We start from the raw sequence: 16,781 nt of genomic DNA on the forward strand, positions 1-16,781 counted from the left end.
CTTGTGACCCTGGGAAGAGCCACTTCATCTGAGGAAGCCACTAGTAGAAAAGCAGCCAGAACAAATGAGCATCTTTGTGTTTGACTGTGTGTTTTTTTGTTTTTTTTTACCAAGTTCAGAACCATCCAATTCTCTCTTAGCATGTAGTATTGAGGCCTAGGATTTACCAGCACACACAATCAAAAGTAGGCAAATCAGAGCGTCAGTAACACATGGTCATCTATTGTGCAGATGCAGTGCCACTGGGTTTGTAGAGCTGTGCCTGCTCCTGGCCACTCAAAGACAACAAATATATTAATCCTAATTTACTACTACAGTACTACAAGGAAATAAATTGCTATTTCTTGGTGGAAGAGCTAAAAACACAGCAAGAAGACTTAATTCACTGCACAGATTAGTGAGAAGAAAATCCCAAGCTCCCAATTCCCAATCCCATGGGGAAAGAGAAAACCCACTGCCCAAAAATCACAGTCCCCAGCACTGTGCTTCTAATTAGCCCTGTTGTGGTGATGAGTTACTTAGTGAGGTTGGAGTCAGGAGAAAGGACCTTCAAAGGGTCTGGAGGATGCCCAGTCCAGCCTGTGGGGGACCTCAACAATGACAATATGAGTTCCTCTTGTTTCTCCTCCACTGATAAGCTTCCTGCTTGGGAGGCCTATTTGAACAGCATTGGCCAGAAGGCAACTTGCAGGGGCCCTGGGTTCTTAGTAATAAAAACGTTCCAGGTGACGGTTTGCGTGCCACAACTAGGATTGGGTGAGGGGGTTAAGAGAACTCAGGGGGAAGAGGGCTGGAGGTTCCATACAAATCCAACAGGGCTTTGGGAAACCAGTCTACCACCACATGAAACCTGACCTCAAGGGTCACCTTGGTACCCTTCCAAGTGGCTTCTTACCAAAAGCAGCAGAAGGGCTGCTTTCTAGCAAGATCCCCCCTCAGTCTTCCTTGCCTAAGACTCCAAGGTCAGCCATGGAACGACCCCATTGAATGACCTTCTGAAAAATATGTAATTTGCTTAGCATGAGGCTAGCACTCGGCAGATTTCTGGTGAATTTAGACTTTGGTTATTCTGAGTCTAGCATGAGTGCCTTCCTTGCCTGTAGCAAGAGAGAATGAGTGGGTAAAACAGTCAGGGGCACGGATACTGGAGTCAGACTGGACTTAAATCCTGAAACTGCCATGTACTGGCTGTGTGACCCTTAACCCGATGGGCTTCAGCTTTTCCATCTATGGTTAGGGGTCCTATCCAGCCATAAGAGTTGAGGATTGCATTACCTGATGTTTGTGAAGTCCACAGACTCAGGGCAGAGCATTCAGTGAGTTCTACATAAACCTGGACTGCTCCAAAGGGTGTCAGAAAGACCATCGAAGCAACCACCTGCAGGCTCCTACAGCCTGCTGTTGGGATTCCACTATCGGAGTTTCCACATCCTTACTGAGGGTTTATTTGTACCTAAATTCACCAAGTCTCATTCATCACTCAGAGTTAGGTATGCAAATAGGTCTACAAAAACTTTTACTTAAGAGCAGATCCTGAGGAAGCAAGCAACACAAAGAGATCAATTCTAAAGGGTATGTCTTGGTCCACCGAGGAGAATAATACAGAAAAGTTAGATGCCAGATAAACTGATTATTACAAGACACTTCTATTCTATTTTGAAGGCATCAAATGAAGGAATCAAAATGACATCAGAATTCTGAACAGCAACACTGTATTCAGAAAGACAATGGGGTGATATTTTTAAAACATAGAAAGAAAAGAACTTTGAACCTATTATGTTGTATTTATCTGAATTGCCATTCAAATGTAAGGTATAATAAGTGTTTTTTAGAAATATACCTCAAAGCTTGCTATAGAAACACTCACATTGAACACATTTTTGGAGAAAGAATTCAAATAAAAAAAGAAAGACCAAGAAAAGCAGAAAAAGGCATGGAGAAAAAAGAATCAACTTTCATTGTTGTCTTAAATTATAAAAAAATTAATTAAAACTACAGCTGAACAAGCAAAAAAAGAGAAAATATTTCCATAAAAAATTCGCAATTCTAGACAATATTTTTATGAGCAGTCTTTGAGAACAAGAATATGGAAATTGATTGGCTTCAGATACCAACAGGGATAAATAAACAGGGGTATGCTCCTAAGTAAAAGGTAAACACCTAGAGAACAAAATTAGAATGTAAAACCATTAAGGCAGCAGGAAAAATTTCAGTCGATCGGATGGAAAGTAGGAAGACAGCAGAACAAGTGGAAAATATAACAGAAAGAAATCTCATTATAATAATTACATTGAATAAATTAAACCACTGAATAAAGAAAGTGCAAGGTGCAACCACATGTTGCTCAAAATGACATGCTTAAAACCAGATTCACAGAAAGACTGAAAATAAAATGATTCCTCCTCATCTCTTAAAAAATATATATACATATGTTTATATTAAATATATTATATTTTTTCCTATTTTAAGCTTTTGGTCCATCTTTCCAAAAATTCTACTTCAGAAAGTTATATGTGGCCCAGTTCTGAGACACTGTATTCTTTAAGTATTGAATTATCCTGATATCTAAGCCCATATGCCCTGGAAATATCTACTCAGGGTGGTGATTTATGTGAAGGCAAGCAGAGAGTGGCAGAGGCTAAAGGCAGGCCACATCCTGGGTGGACTTAGCAGTAGCCCCACAAGAAAGCCCTAAACACCAAAGAAGCACTTGGGGCTCCTTCCTGGAAACTCCCGAGGTTAGTGCTTCACTAGCAAACACAGTGCCTCTCACCTGACACATAATGGAATCACTGGGGGAGCTTCTAAAATATATGAAATGTTGGGCCCATATCCAGAGCTTCCAAATAGTTAAGATCTGGGGGCGGTGGCTGGAATGGATCTGTAAAGCTTGCCAGGTAATGCTCAAGTGCGGCCAAGTTTGACTCCATGGGTTGTAACCCCTAGTCCTGAGGTGTGGAGAGACAAGCCTAAGGGCAGGTAACTGAGGTCAGCCCCACAAGGGTTCAGCACTTCCTCATTCCAGCAGGGTTCAGGCCGTACCCTCTAATATGTCAACTATCTGGACTGGTTTCCAGTAAAGGGATTGCCCAAAGTCGCATTATGGGAAAGAGTCACTCATCTTCTCAATGAAGACCCCAGCCCTGCCCTGCCTAGAGTAAGACCTCCTACACATACCAACAGTCTCCCCCGAGGTTTCCTCTGGCTTTGGATTTGGATTTGGTTTTGGACTGTAGTTGTTTGGCTCCTAGGTTCCACATTCTCCTCTACTTTCTGCACTTTCTCTAGAGCTCACTTTGGGAAAAGGAGCCAGAAGCTCATGTTCATTTCTCCCATTTGACAAAATTCCAAATCCCGAAGCCCACTGGTTGTTTGCATGTGTGTTGTTTTTGTTTGTTTGTTTTGTTTTGTTTGTTTTTAAGACATAACTCCACAAAAGAAGGAGAATTGGATGAGAAAACAGAGGGGCTGGGGATATAGCTCAGTTGGTAGAGTGCTTGCCTTGCATGCACAAGGCCCTGGGTTCAATACCCCCAGCACCACAAAAAAAAAAAAAAAAAAAAAAACTAGAAAGCAGAGAAATAAGCTATAACTGCCCTAACAGATATGAAGAAAGTCAACTTTCAGGCTAATCATGGGGAAGGCTGAGAACTGGAGAGATTTATTCTGCAGATATCTTTTAAAGGCTGGCAAAGTCTGCAGCCAGACCTTTACTCTATGGAAGGGGATCAGCACTTTTCTCTCCGAGGAGTCTGACCAGACACAGATCCATATCCAGATTCTGACCCCAGCGTTCCCTACAACAGCCCACCTACAGCATCCCAAAGGGAAGCTCCAGACTGACGAGCCCTACCCAAACAGTCCTTAGTATGCACTTTTAATCTCAAGCAGACAAGCTAGAACAACAAGACATCAAGGAAAGTTTCTAATACAGAAGACCGAGACCAAAGTAAACAGGAGGCAGCAGCCTGACAGGGAATAAATACAGGGAGAGAAGCTTTCAAAAGTGTAAGTAGGATTCAAACGTTCAGAGAAGTAAAAACAGATACTGCATCCAAGGCATAAGAATAGGTTTCTATTTTCTTTTTAAAGATGAGGGAGAGGGCATTCATACGAGAAAAAAGTCTCTTGGAAATTAAAATTCTGACAGTTGACAACAACTTCAAAAAAGAATCAAATATACAGAAATTTATTTTATTTATTACAGAATACAAAGATGATAGAAGATTTGCATACTGAAATCTATAAAACATTGCTGAGAAGAATTGAAAAGACATAAATAAAGATATTCCATGTTCATGAACTGAAAGATATAATATTGAAATGACGGAACTATACAAAGCTCCAACACAATCCCTATGAGAGTGCCAACAGTGTTCTTTTCAGAAATAGAAAACCATATCAAGAATGCATAAGGAACATAAAATATCCAAATGACTTGAAAAAGAACGAAGTTGGAGAACTCACAGTCCTGGGAACTTATTAGAAAGCTAAAGTAATCAATACTGTGTGGTACAGGCATAAAAATCAACATACAACAATAAAATAGAAGAGAAAGTCCAGAAATAAACCCTCACATGTATGCTCAATTGATTTTCAAGAAGTATGCCAAGACCATTCAAATGGAAAAGGACAGTTTTTTCAGTACATGGTGATGGGAAACTGGATATCCACATGAAAAAGAATGAAGTTGGATGCTTACCTGATACAACATGCAGAATTTATTCAAATGGATCAAAGACCTAAGCTTAAGAGATTTTTAAAAAGCTATATAACCCTTAGAAGAAAACAGAGAGAAGTTTTCATGACACTGGATTTGGAAATGATCTATTGGATACAATACCAAAAGCACAAGCAAAAAAAGACCCCCCAGACAAATTGGGCTTAATCAAAATTGAAAACTTTTACACATCATAGGACACAAGCAACAGAGTAATGGCAACCACAGAATGGAAAAAATATTTATAAATCATACATCTGACAAGGTATTGATATATAGACTGTATTTTTAAAACTGCGATAACTCAGCAATCAATGAACAAACAACCAAATTCAAAAACAGGTAAAGAGCCAGCCATGGTGGCTCATACCTGGAATTCCAGCAACTTGGCTAAAGCAGGAGAATCACAGATTCAAAGCCAGCCTCAGCAACTTACTGAGGTCCTGAGCAACTTCAGTGAGACCTTCCCCAAAAATTAAAAATAAAAAAGGCTGGAAATGTAGCTTAGTGGTCAAATACTCCTGGGATCAATGTTCAGTGCCAAAATAAAGGGCAAAATAAAGAACTTGAATAGACACTCCTCCAAAGAAGATTTTTTTTCTTAATATTTTTAGTTGTAGATGGACACAATATCTTTATTTTATTTATTTATTTATATGTGGTGCTGAGGATCAAACCCAGTGTTTCACACATGCTAGGCAAGCACTCTACCACTGAGCTAAGACCCTGGCCCCAAAGAAGATTTTTTAAAGGGCTAATAAGATGAAAAGATGCTCATCATCACTAGTCATGAAGGAAATGCATATTAAAACCATGAGATACCACTTCACATCCATCAGTGGATAGTATCAAAAAGACAAAAAATAACAATCATCAGTGAAGATGTGGAGAAACTGGAACCCTCATACTTTGCTGTTAAGAATTTAAAATAGTACAGTTACTGTGGAAAATAGTTTGACACATCCTCAAAAGTTAATCACAAAATTATCATAAGAGTTAGCAATTCTACTCCTAGGTACATACCCAAAGAACTGAACGCAGAAACTCAGACAACAGCTGGAAACACCCAAATGTCTACCAACAGATGAAGGGAAAACAAAGTGTGGGTTGAGGATGTATATGCAATGAAACATTCAGTCATACAAAGCAATGGGATCATGATAAGGCTATCACACAGACAAACATTAAAAACATGCTATGTGGAATCAACCAGACACAAAAGGACAAGTAGAGCTGGGATGTAGCTTGGTAGCAGAGTGCAGTGGATTGTTCCCTTTATAAGGGGTACCTAGAATAGGCCAGTTCATAGGGGCAACAGATGTGATCAAGGTTACCAAGGGCTGTAGGGAGTTATTGTTTAAAAGGTACAGGGTTCCTATTTGGGATGATGAAAAACTTCTGAAAGCAAACAGTGGCTATGGCAGCAGAATATTGTGAGCATGCAGGATGCCATCAGATGCACACATAAAGTGGCTGAAGTGATAAAGTTCATGTTGTGTATATTTTACTGCAATAAAAATATAAATTCATCAATAAAACCTTGATAATATAAGTGCAAAATTCATCAGAGGATTCACAGAAAGAATCAAGGAAATCTCCAAGAAAACAGCAAAAGAACAAAGAAATTAAAAATGAGCAAGAAAATATAAGAAAAATGAGAATTGATACAGGAGGACACCATTGAAATTAGTCAAGTTTCTCCAGAAAAACCAACAGGTTACATACAGACACATATAGAGAGGAGTTTTGTTAAGGGAACTCACTCAGGAGATTATGAGGGCCTGGAAGTCCCACCATCTGCTGTCTGCAATCTGGACACCCAGGAAAGTCAGTAGTAAAATTCAGTCTGAGTCCAAAGGCCTGAGAACCTGGGACCACTGGCCTAAGTCTTGGAATCCCAAAGGTCCAAGAACCAGGAGCTCCAATGCCCCCGGGCAGGTGAGGATAAATGTGCCTGCTCAAGAAGGGAAAAAAATCCAATCATCCTTACTTTTTTATTCTCTCCTGGCCCTCAACAGATTGGATGATGCCCACCCACATTAGTGTAGGTATATCATTTTTACTCTGACTACTGATTTAAATTCCTCTGCTCTGAAAACATCCTCATAGACATACCCAGAAATAATGCTTTATCAGCTATCTGGGCATCCCTTAACCCTGTCAATTTGACACATAATTATTATCATAACATATGTCTGCTTTAGTTAGCTTTTCATTGTTGTGACCAATAGACGTGAGGAGAACAGCTTAGAGGAGGAAAAGTTTACTTTGGCTCACAGTTTCAGAGGTTCAGTTCATAGTCGGCCAACTCCATAGCTTTGGGCCTAAGAGGAGATAAAACACCACAGTGGAAGGGCATGATGGAGGAAAGCAGCTCAGGACAGGGTGGAAGAGAGAGAGTTCCACTCCCCACAGGCAAAATATAAACCCCAAAGGCACACTCCCGATGACCTATTTCCTCTAGTCCACAACCTACCTGCCTACAGTTGCCACCCAGTTAACCCACATCAATAGATAAATTCACTGATTAGTTTACAGAGCTCATAATGGTATGGGAGTAGATTTCTAGTGAGTCATTCAAGAAAATTTCCCTAAGTTTAAGGACACCAACTTCTATATTGGAAGAATCCACCAGTATCTAGCACCCTCTCTATAATAGATGGACCCACACCAAAGCCATTGTGAAACTTCAGATCCCATGAGGCAAGGAGACAAAAGAACTGAGAGACCCAGGGATTAAATCTATGTGGAATCACCAGAAATGATGAGAATGATAATCTGGAGAGGAGTGTAGACTGTGGGATTCCATATTCTAATCCAGTGGCTGGGAAGTGCCGGGCACGGTCGACGGACAGCTGTCTGCACAGGCAGGGATGGAGAGATGAATGATACGTGCCAAAACATGCCTCAGATTTCCTAAGAGTCCCAGGAAGGAGAAATCACAGACATTAGGAGGAGAAGTCGTCCCTATAAATATTTCAAATGACACTTAAAATGGATCTGGTGCCATGAGTAGAATTTCAAGAAGCCCGGATGGGGAGGCAATGTAAATAGAGGCCTCTTGGGCAAAAAGAGGCAAGTGTGTGACCCCCGAAGTCCAAAAGGGCTGCAGTGGAGGAAGGAGGAAGGTGGGAGGCAGGGCTGAGCAGGAGGCTGGGAAGTGGTGGAGAAGAGAGTCCAAGCCTCTGTACCTGGGCAACGCCAGTGCCCAGGGCTGGCCTCTGGGCAGGAAGGCAGGACATACTGAGCCAGGCAGACAGCAGAGCCTATCTGCCTCGCCCAAATGTCAGCACCCTGCCTCTATTTATCATGCACATGCACGTTTGAGCGTTTGAGTCTCACCACTCAGAGCAGACGGCTCTGGAGTCCTGTGAGGAATGAGTGGCCCTTGCCCTCAAGACACTGGGTGCTGGTGGAGAAGGAGGCGTCCTTTTCAGTAACGGAAGAGAGGAAACCAGAGCTGCCAGCAGGGTGGAGAGCCGAAGTGGAAGTCATCAGTCACGTTGTGTTAGGGAAAACACGTGCAGATGTTAGGGACATGCTGACTCTCAGGAGCACCAAACAAATGGGCTGCCCTGGGAAAGAGCACTCATAAATCCCCCGCCTGTGGAGGGGCTACGCTATGCATCATTCCTGGTCTGTGTTTTAAAATATTCCAGGAACTGGGAAAAAAGAGGGGGAAGGGTCCCCCTCCCATTCCAAGCCAGGCGCTAACTGTTTTACTCCTCGACAGCGCTCAGCCCACCAAAGGTGCCCACCACGGGATGGATCCTGGTGTGACAGCAAATCCCGTCCGGCTGTAAAACTGCGGTGCAACCAGTGTGTCACACTGGAGATGCCCCAGCCTCCTCACAAGATCAGTGGCCATCTATCAGTTCAACAATCCTCATCCCATCACAACTAAAGAAAGAAAAGATTTTACATAACTAATGAGCTTCTCTGCTCCATTGGGTCACAATCTGCATTTTTAAGTGTCTACATCCACAAGTGCAGTGCAAACTGAACCTCGCCATGTCACTGTTACTGAATTCTTGGTAATTAATGGGGATTTTTCAAATTGTCTGAATCTCTATTTAAATGATTTATATAATGGACCTTCGGAGTTGCTGTTACAATCTATCACATTGTAATGAAGGAACTTAGGTGTGTTTATTACCAATTTATGGAGAAGATGGCAACGGGAGGTGATAAAACTTTTTTGTCTCTTGGTTCCCTTGCAGGTCTAATATTCTGTGACTGGAATAAACAGGACACATCTTGACACGGCAGACACGTGTGGTCTGAAGCAAGGGTATTTCGTTTTGGGTGCTGGCCAGTCCCTCGTGATTTATGACATTAGTTCGTTATGAATTGCCGTAAGGAAACCACCGCTCACCCACGAACTGGTGCGCGTTTACTCTTCAGTTTTCAGGAAGGAGACAGCGTGTGTACCAGGAATGACAGAACACTGCTCACTCCCCACCCCACCCCCCAACTCTCAGAAAACAAAAGGATGGTTTAGGATTAAGAAAAGGAGAGGCCTCTGAGCTGCACAAGTGTATTTTAGGAACACACCATACCAAAGCAGCAAGAGGAGGAACAATACCCCGCCCCCTATCAGTTAGGCTGGAAATCTAGAGGGTTAGCACAGTTCTTGGAGAAATTCAACCTCGTTTTGGTTGAGACCAAGTCTTGGTCCAATCTCCTATGCCTTAAGTCTGTTGAGTTCAGTGCCTAATAAATGGTACTCAACAAACAGAATTTGGAGCAATCTACATAAGAGGTTAAATGGTACAATAAATATTTGAAAAATAAAATCAATATTCAATAAATCTTTATCTGAAGGTTACAAGAAATAGGGAGGTCTTTTGCAATTACAAGATATTAATAATATGATTTGAGGTCTTGGGAACAATACCATTTTTCATTATTTTCATATTCTAATTACCTTTCACATTTCTTAAAAATTACAAATGCACAAAATGATAATATTTCATCTGACACATTTTGAGAGAACATAAAGAAATCTCCTCTCTAAAAAACTGAAAATGCCATTCAGTGATGAATAAATAACAGTATTTCCAAATTCAAGCAAGCTGGGTTTATGGAAATATGGGTTATTCTAGACATAGGGAGTTCTTTATACCAGTATTTTTACTTTTTTAATATTTATTTATTTTTAGTTGTACACAATGCCTTTGTTTTTATTTATTTATTTTTATGTGGTGCTGAGGATGGAACCCAGGGCCTCACACGGGCTAGGCGTGCACTCTACCACTGAGCCACCACCCCAGTGCCAAGTATTTTTACTTTTATGCAGTTGGTATCTTTATGATAAACAACAGTTAAACTTAGAAGTTACTAGTTGGTTGTATGACACAGAGATTCACCCAGGTCTGTGAGAGCCTCTGCTATAGCTTGAAAGTGTCCCTCAAAGTCCCTGTGTTGTGATGTCATTATGGTAGAAACGGGTTAGTCACTGCAGGAGGGGTTCATGATAAAAAATAAGTTTGGCCCTTTCCCTACACACACACATGCACACGTCCTCCACCACACCCCCTCTCTTGCCTTCTGGTTTCTTCCACCATATGACACAGTAGAAAGACAGAAAGACCCTCACCATATGCAACCCTCAACCTTGGTCTCCCCAGCCTCTAAAACCGTGAGAAATCCATTCCTTTTCTTCATAATTACATAGTCTCTGGTATTCTAGTATAGCATTACAAAAATGAACTAAGGTACCCTCAAAGTATTTTCTGATTGAAGCATTAAACTCCCTATTTTATTTATATATATATATATATATATATATATATATATATATATATATATATATGCTATTTTGATTCATTTGTTTTCTTTCCTCCAAATTATTTTTCAAGTTTTTTTTATCAAGACTTAATAAAATGTAAACTTCTTTATCTTTGTATGTCTAAAAATATCTTATTTTATACCAATTTATTTTTTCCTTATTATATTTATTTAGGAATGATTGACATACAATGAATGGCACCCATTCAAGTGGGTTTTTTTAAATGTAAATGCTCAGAAAACTTCACCGCAATCAAGATGCAGAACATTTCCATCACCCCTAAAAATTCTTGGTACCTATATGCAGCCCATCCTTCCACCCCATCCACAGGCAACCACAGATTTCTCAAATTATTATAGAACTAGTACAATATGCATTCTGTTGCATTTGGCTTTAACATGACCTTGTATCTGCATTCAGAATGACTGAATGGCTTACTCATGTTACTGTTGGTTTCAGTAGTTGTTCCTTTTTATTGCTGAGTAATATTCCACACACTCTTTACCTATTTACCATTTGATAGTTTGTGGGATTATTTCCAGGTGTTGACCACTGTGATTAAAGCTACTGTGAACATTTTTGTGTAAACATTAGTGTGATATGTGTTTTCTTTTCTTCGGGATGGACACCTAGGAATAGAGTGCCTGAATATGACTTGTAGGTATGCTCAACTTCTTAACAAGTTAGTAAACAGATTTTCAATTCGTCGTGACATTTTATGTCCTCAACAGCAGTTCCACTGTCCTACCACCTTGCTGGCACTGGGTATTTCATCTTTTAAAATTTTAGTCTTTTTTAGTCTGGTGGGTTAATATGTCTTCTCACTGTGGTTCTTCTATCTTTGCACCTTCCTGACAGCTGATCACAATAATCATATCTTTAAGTCTTCATTGATCATTTTATTTATCTTCTTGTGAAAGTGTTTGTTAAATTTTTTCTATTTGGGATCAGGTGTTGTCTGTAGATCCTGGATGTAAGCCCTTTGTGCACAGCAAATATTCGCTTCCAAAGCTTCTTGTTTTCTTGATGGTATTTTTTTGAAGGGCAAAAGTGTTTAATTTTGATATATTTCAGCTTAACATTTTTTTCCTCTTACACTTAATGTTCATTTATGTCCTGAGAAATCTTTGCTTTCCTAAGATCATAACAATTTCCTCCTATGTTTATTCTGTTTACATATTTGAATGTTGCTGTTTAGGTGACCTGATAATGGGTGTTCCTGCTTTGCTTTGTGGTACTTGAGTTTTGTTGGTTGGTTTGTTCTGTACCTCCTCTGAAAGCACCATCACCAGGTTCAGAAGTCGGCCTTCAGTGTTGTTTTCCCTCAGACCTTCAAGGGGCCCTTCCATCACAGGCACCTGCAGAATCTGCCCTCGCCTGGCTGCAGTTCCTCGTCTTCCCCTCTTCTCTGATCTCATCTGGTGTGAGGTCTGGGCAGGTTTGTTCAGTTTTGTTTGTTGTTTTGTTGTCTTTTAGTTCTGCTTAACAAAATGCCTTTTTCATGCCAGGATTCATGTTTACCTTTAATTCTGGAAAAGTCTTAGCCATCTTTTCAAATATTGCTTCTCTTCTATTCTTTATTGTCTTCTAGAAATATCCATCATAACGACGTGTAATCTCTCAGCTCGCCTTCCACGTCCCTCCTGATTCTGACTCTCTGTGGCTTTCCAGGTGACAGGCAAAGTCTGGCTTCCATCTCAACCTCTTCAACGACACCCAGTTCAGTATTTCATTTGTAAGATTTGCTTTTTTATTTTGATGACTGTACTTTAATTTCCAAGATTTCTGATTTTTATCTGTATACGCCTTTTTTTTCTTGCTTGATTGATTGCCTTTTTTTTTAATACTAGGGATTGAAACCAGGGGCACTTTACTGCTGAGTTACCCAACAACTTGCTAAGTTGCCCAGGGTCTTGCTAAGTTACCCAGGCTGGCCTTGAACATGCAATCCTCCTGCCTCAGCATCTGGAGTCACTGGAGTACAGATGTGCTCCACTCGCCCAACCATCAACATCTATTCTCGATCCAATTGCCTGTTGAATTCATGTTTTGTAGTTCTTTCTGTAACTTATTGAAGGTCATAAATGTATTTATTTTAAAGTAATTTTCCTACTTCTCTATTGTTTACAGTTTTCAGGCAGGAATTCTTTTGATCTTGTTTGAGTGTTGTTGTGTATAGGTATTGCCTACCTCATAGCCATTCCTACCTCTCTGAGGACAAATCCCGGCTGTAACCTGAATGAATGTGTCCTACCCGGAGATCACAGCTGGCCTAAGGCATTTGTCCCCATTTGTTTCCCCTTGCAGGACGTCAATTCTCCAGGTTCCCTTGGAGCCAAGGGGATTGGGTGACATGTGACCCAGTTTTCCTAACAATATGCAATGGAGATTCTGCTCGGGGCTCCTGAAGGGATGGGAATTATGATATCTGGAGCAGCAGCAGCCATCTTACAACCCTAAGGCATAAACAGTAAACTCAGCAGAAAAGCGATTGCTGACAAGAGCCTGGGTCCCTGGTGGCATTGCTGAGCTGCAAGATCAGCTTCTAGTGTTCCCATTATCACAAAAAGTAATAAGCGTCTGTGGGGTCAAGGCCCCAGTTTCTTGCGGCTTAAATCATTCCCAGTAGCACAGGAGGCTCTTTCCCTCCCCAGCCTGGTGCCTCCGCCCGGGTCTCCAGAGATCCACAGCACAGAAGCACTGCTGTCCCATGCTGGGTCTTCCTTCTTCCCGACCCCAAGCCAGGACACAAGGTGGTCCACCTCCCAATCCCACGGGTGCCCCTGCTCGCACGTCACCACAGGTAAGCAGCCTGCTCCCTGCTGGGACCCAGGTGGGTTGGCTGGAGCTTTGTCAGCTTCTAATCTCATGCACAGGACACAGGGGCCTGGCTTCAGGACAGGAGTCCCAGGGGAGATGTCCCCACTCACCTCCTCTGATAGAGTCCCAGCTTGAAAGTCTTTGTCCTGAGGGGAGCTGTCTGCCCACCGACTCCGACCTCTCGCCCAGCCAGTGCACTTCTTAATGTTGCAGGGTTAGGTCTGGCATTCTGCAGACAGGACTACTCTTGTAGAAATCTGGCAACACGAAGAAACTAGAATTAAAAGCCAACGGGACCCGCCACCGCTGTGAACATTCTGATACATTTCCTTCTAGCTGTTTTTCTATACACATCTACAAACATATTGTTTCATAAAACCATGGTGCTAATGTAATAGATGGGGTTATAGCTTGCCTTTTTACTTAATGCATTAAAGATACTTTACATAGATTATCTAGGTAGAGATACAGCATCTAAATCCACCCTGTTTCCCTACTCCCTATTATGGAGTCTTTAATTTGTAACTACTATACATAATGTTGCATGATAAATATTTCAAGATTTCCCTAGAAAAAGCCCTGGAAGCAAGATTACTTAAACAAAGGGTCTAAACATTTTAAATACACTTATGTACACATATCTACACATATTGCCAAAGTGCTCTTCCAACAAATGTTCATCCTCACAAACTCTGGGTATAATGTTTTAAACTTGCCAATTTGATAGACAAAAAAGACTCAGTGTTCTTTTAATTTACATGTCTTTGATACTCATAAGTTTGAACATTTTTCATATGGTAATTAGCCATTTGTCTGCCTCCCCAAGCATTTTAAATAAGATTGTATTTACTTACAACTTTGCAAAGACAATTATTTCACAAATCAAATCAAAATACTTTTTTATGCAAAGTATATAAAGCCACCTCAGAAGAGTTTGTGTTGAAATCTATTTCACAAAGAATATCCCTCTTTTTCAGGTTGAATGTCATCTTCATTTTACTTCTGGTCCAAATTCTAATTGGACTCAGTTGTTGGGTAATTTATAATCACAGATGTGAGAGAATAGAGAATATGTGTTGTATAGATACAAGTGGCCAAATTATTTGTACATGTATATTTGTGTGTGTGTGTATATACATGTATGTATAATTACATGTACATGTATACACACACAAACAATTCACCTATATAATTAACCACAGATGTAGATGACTTATTTGTAAACATCGATATAATTATGATTTCCATAATCCCTGGTTATGTACAAACTTATTTTGAAATACATTAAAAACTACAGTGGATACATCCATTTGGAACTTTTACCATTTTGTCTCATAAACCACAAATCAAACCTAAGATGTCACTTGGAATGGACTAAAGACAGCTAGTCTTTGATTTAAGAGTCTCCACTCTCAGTGATAAAGCAGTTGGCCTTAAATCGTGCTTATGGAAACTGAAATACTGAATTATTCGGAGAGATTATTAGGGGAAATGGCCAGATCACAGGTAGATTTTGAGTGAAGTTATGAGGAGATGGGGCACTCTTCTGCAGAGAGGAACAAGAAGGGCTTGCTCTGGAGACAGCAGGGGAGACAGTAACATGTGAGGACTTGGAGAAGCCTGGCTTGGCTCCAGGCTCAGCCAGGCCTGGGGAACATTCTTGCACAGGCTCCTGGACATCTCTACAGATAATGGGGTTAGAATGGTAGCCGCCTCACAGTTTCTTTGGGGATTTAAAATCGTGCATATGCACTACATTTTCTTTTTCCATTCATCTGCTGAAGGGCACCTAGGTTGGTTCCATAGCTTAGCTACTGTGAATTGAGCTGCTATAAAAATAAATTCTACTGTCATGTATAACTAAAAAGAACCAATTAAAAAAAAAAAAAAAAGACCCAGGAACACAGGCACCACAAAACAAGTTGTGAAATACTAGTGAGAGAATTTTATTTTAAATAAAATATGTATGTGTGCAAAATTTTAAAATCTTTAAATACACTGCTACACTGAAAATAAAAATAAAAACATGCATAAAGCAACTCAGCTCAGGGCCCAGCTCACTCAACAATGGCAGGCCGGACCTCTAGGAGGGGGATGGGGTGAGTGTCACGGGAAGAGCAGGGGACAGAGTGGAGCCCATGAGCAGGGTCCAGGCCCACAGGCAGGCACCTGGGTGGCAGGGACAAGGTTCCCTGTTGCAGAGGAGCTTTAGGGCAACACTTGAAGTGGCTGAGTCCCTTCTACAATGGTGGGTGACTAGATGAAAACACCAAACACCTCCCACCACTGTGCTGAGAACAGCAGGTGGAAAAGGTTTTACTGCAATGAGGAAAACTCCGGGCCACAGGGGGAGGGGCTGGGACCTTGTAGGATACACAGGACCTGGGCATCCAGCTCCAGGCCAGGAGTGGGGATCCAGGCAGGTGCGCCTGGCCAAGATGTGTCTTAAGGGTAACTTATCGGCTTTGAGATGGGCTGCTGGGAGTAGCTGGGAAGTCATTAAGCTTGCATGCTGCGTTCCTGGGCTGTCCTGCACCTGAGCCTGGTCCTGCACTTTGCACAAACTCTCGGGTATCACTGTCTGCATCCAATGGGGGCCCAGCTTCTCAAAGGAGGCTTTTCTTCACGATGGGACCAGGCCCTCTCTGGGGTTTCCTGATGCATCCTGGCATTTTCACACTCCAAGACCCGGCCTTTCTAAATTGTAGTCACAGTTTATAAGGGTTCACACATGGGTCTGCCCAATAATGCACCTGGAGGATACTCAGGAGTCACCGGATCTGTAGATTTTATTATAATAGGGTTTGCAAATCCATAGTGCTCCCCAGGTAAGCAGAGAAACCCTGAACCCCGTCCAAGTCAGCAAATGTAGATTTGCCTCCCACTTGCCAAATTTAGGTGAAAGTCTCGTGTTAACTCAAAGTTAGGAGAAAGGCTCTACCAGGCTTTGTTGATTTAATATTTGAAACAGTTTTTTGTTTTGTTTTGTTACCTGGAATTGAACCTGGAAGCGCTTAACTACTGAGCTACATCCCCGGCCCTTTGTATCTTTTTATTTTTATTTATTTATGTATATTAGGGCCTCACTAAGTCACTGAGGCTGGCTTTGGACTTGCGATCCTCCTGCCTCAGCCTCCCAAGTTGCTGGGATGTGTGCCACTGTGCCCAGCTGAAACAGTCTAATTTCTAATTTGCTTCCTTCCTCCTTTCATGTGTTTCTTTCTGCTTTTGCACATGCCATGTTACAGAAACATTCATACTATTAGGCCAAGTTCTCAACATCCTTCTTCTCCATCTGTGGAAGCCTGGGGAAAATGACACCAAACAGCAAAGAAGAGAATCTGATCTGATATATCAGCCACTGTCCTAAATGCACCTCTTGATCATTAACAAAGAATCAACCCAAGGAACCCGGAGCTATTCTCTCCATTGTTTTCCTGTCAATTTTGT

At 41.3% G+C, this 16,781-nt stretch overlaps 1 long non-coding RNA gene across 4 annotated transcripts in view; it reads right to left on the reverse strand.

The window, feature by feature from the left end:
* Nucleotides 1-16,781, reverse strand: part of LOC124100943 (uncharacterized) — a 353,895-nt gene that overhangs the window by 259,852 nt on the left and 77,262 nt on the right. For all 4 annotated transcript variants that reach the window (XR_009227998.1, XR_009227999.1, XR_009228000.1 and 1 more), the window contains one exon: nt 13,442-13,588. This is a non-coding gene — a long non-coding RNA (uncharacterized LOC124100943). The remainder of the gene's footprint in view (nt 1-13,441; nt 13,589-16,781) is intronic.

This window comes from Marmota monax, unplaced genomic scaffold (genome assembly GCF_021218885.2).
Source record: "Marmota monax isolate L192 unplaced genomic scaffold, Marmota_monax_Labrador192_F-V1.1 WCK01_AAM20220418_F8-fsc00164, whole genome shotgun sequence".
Lineage (NCBI taxonomy): Eukaryota > Metazoa > Chordata > Mammalia > Rodentia > Sciuridae > Marmota > Marmota monax.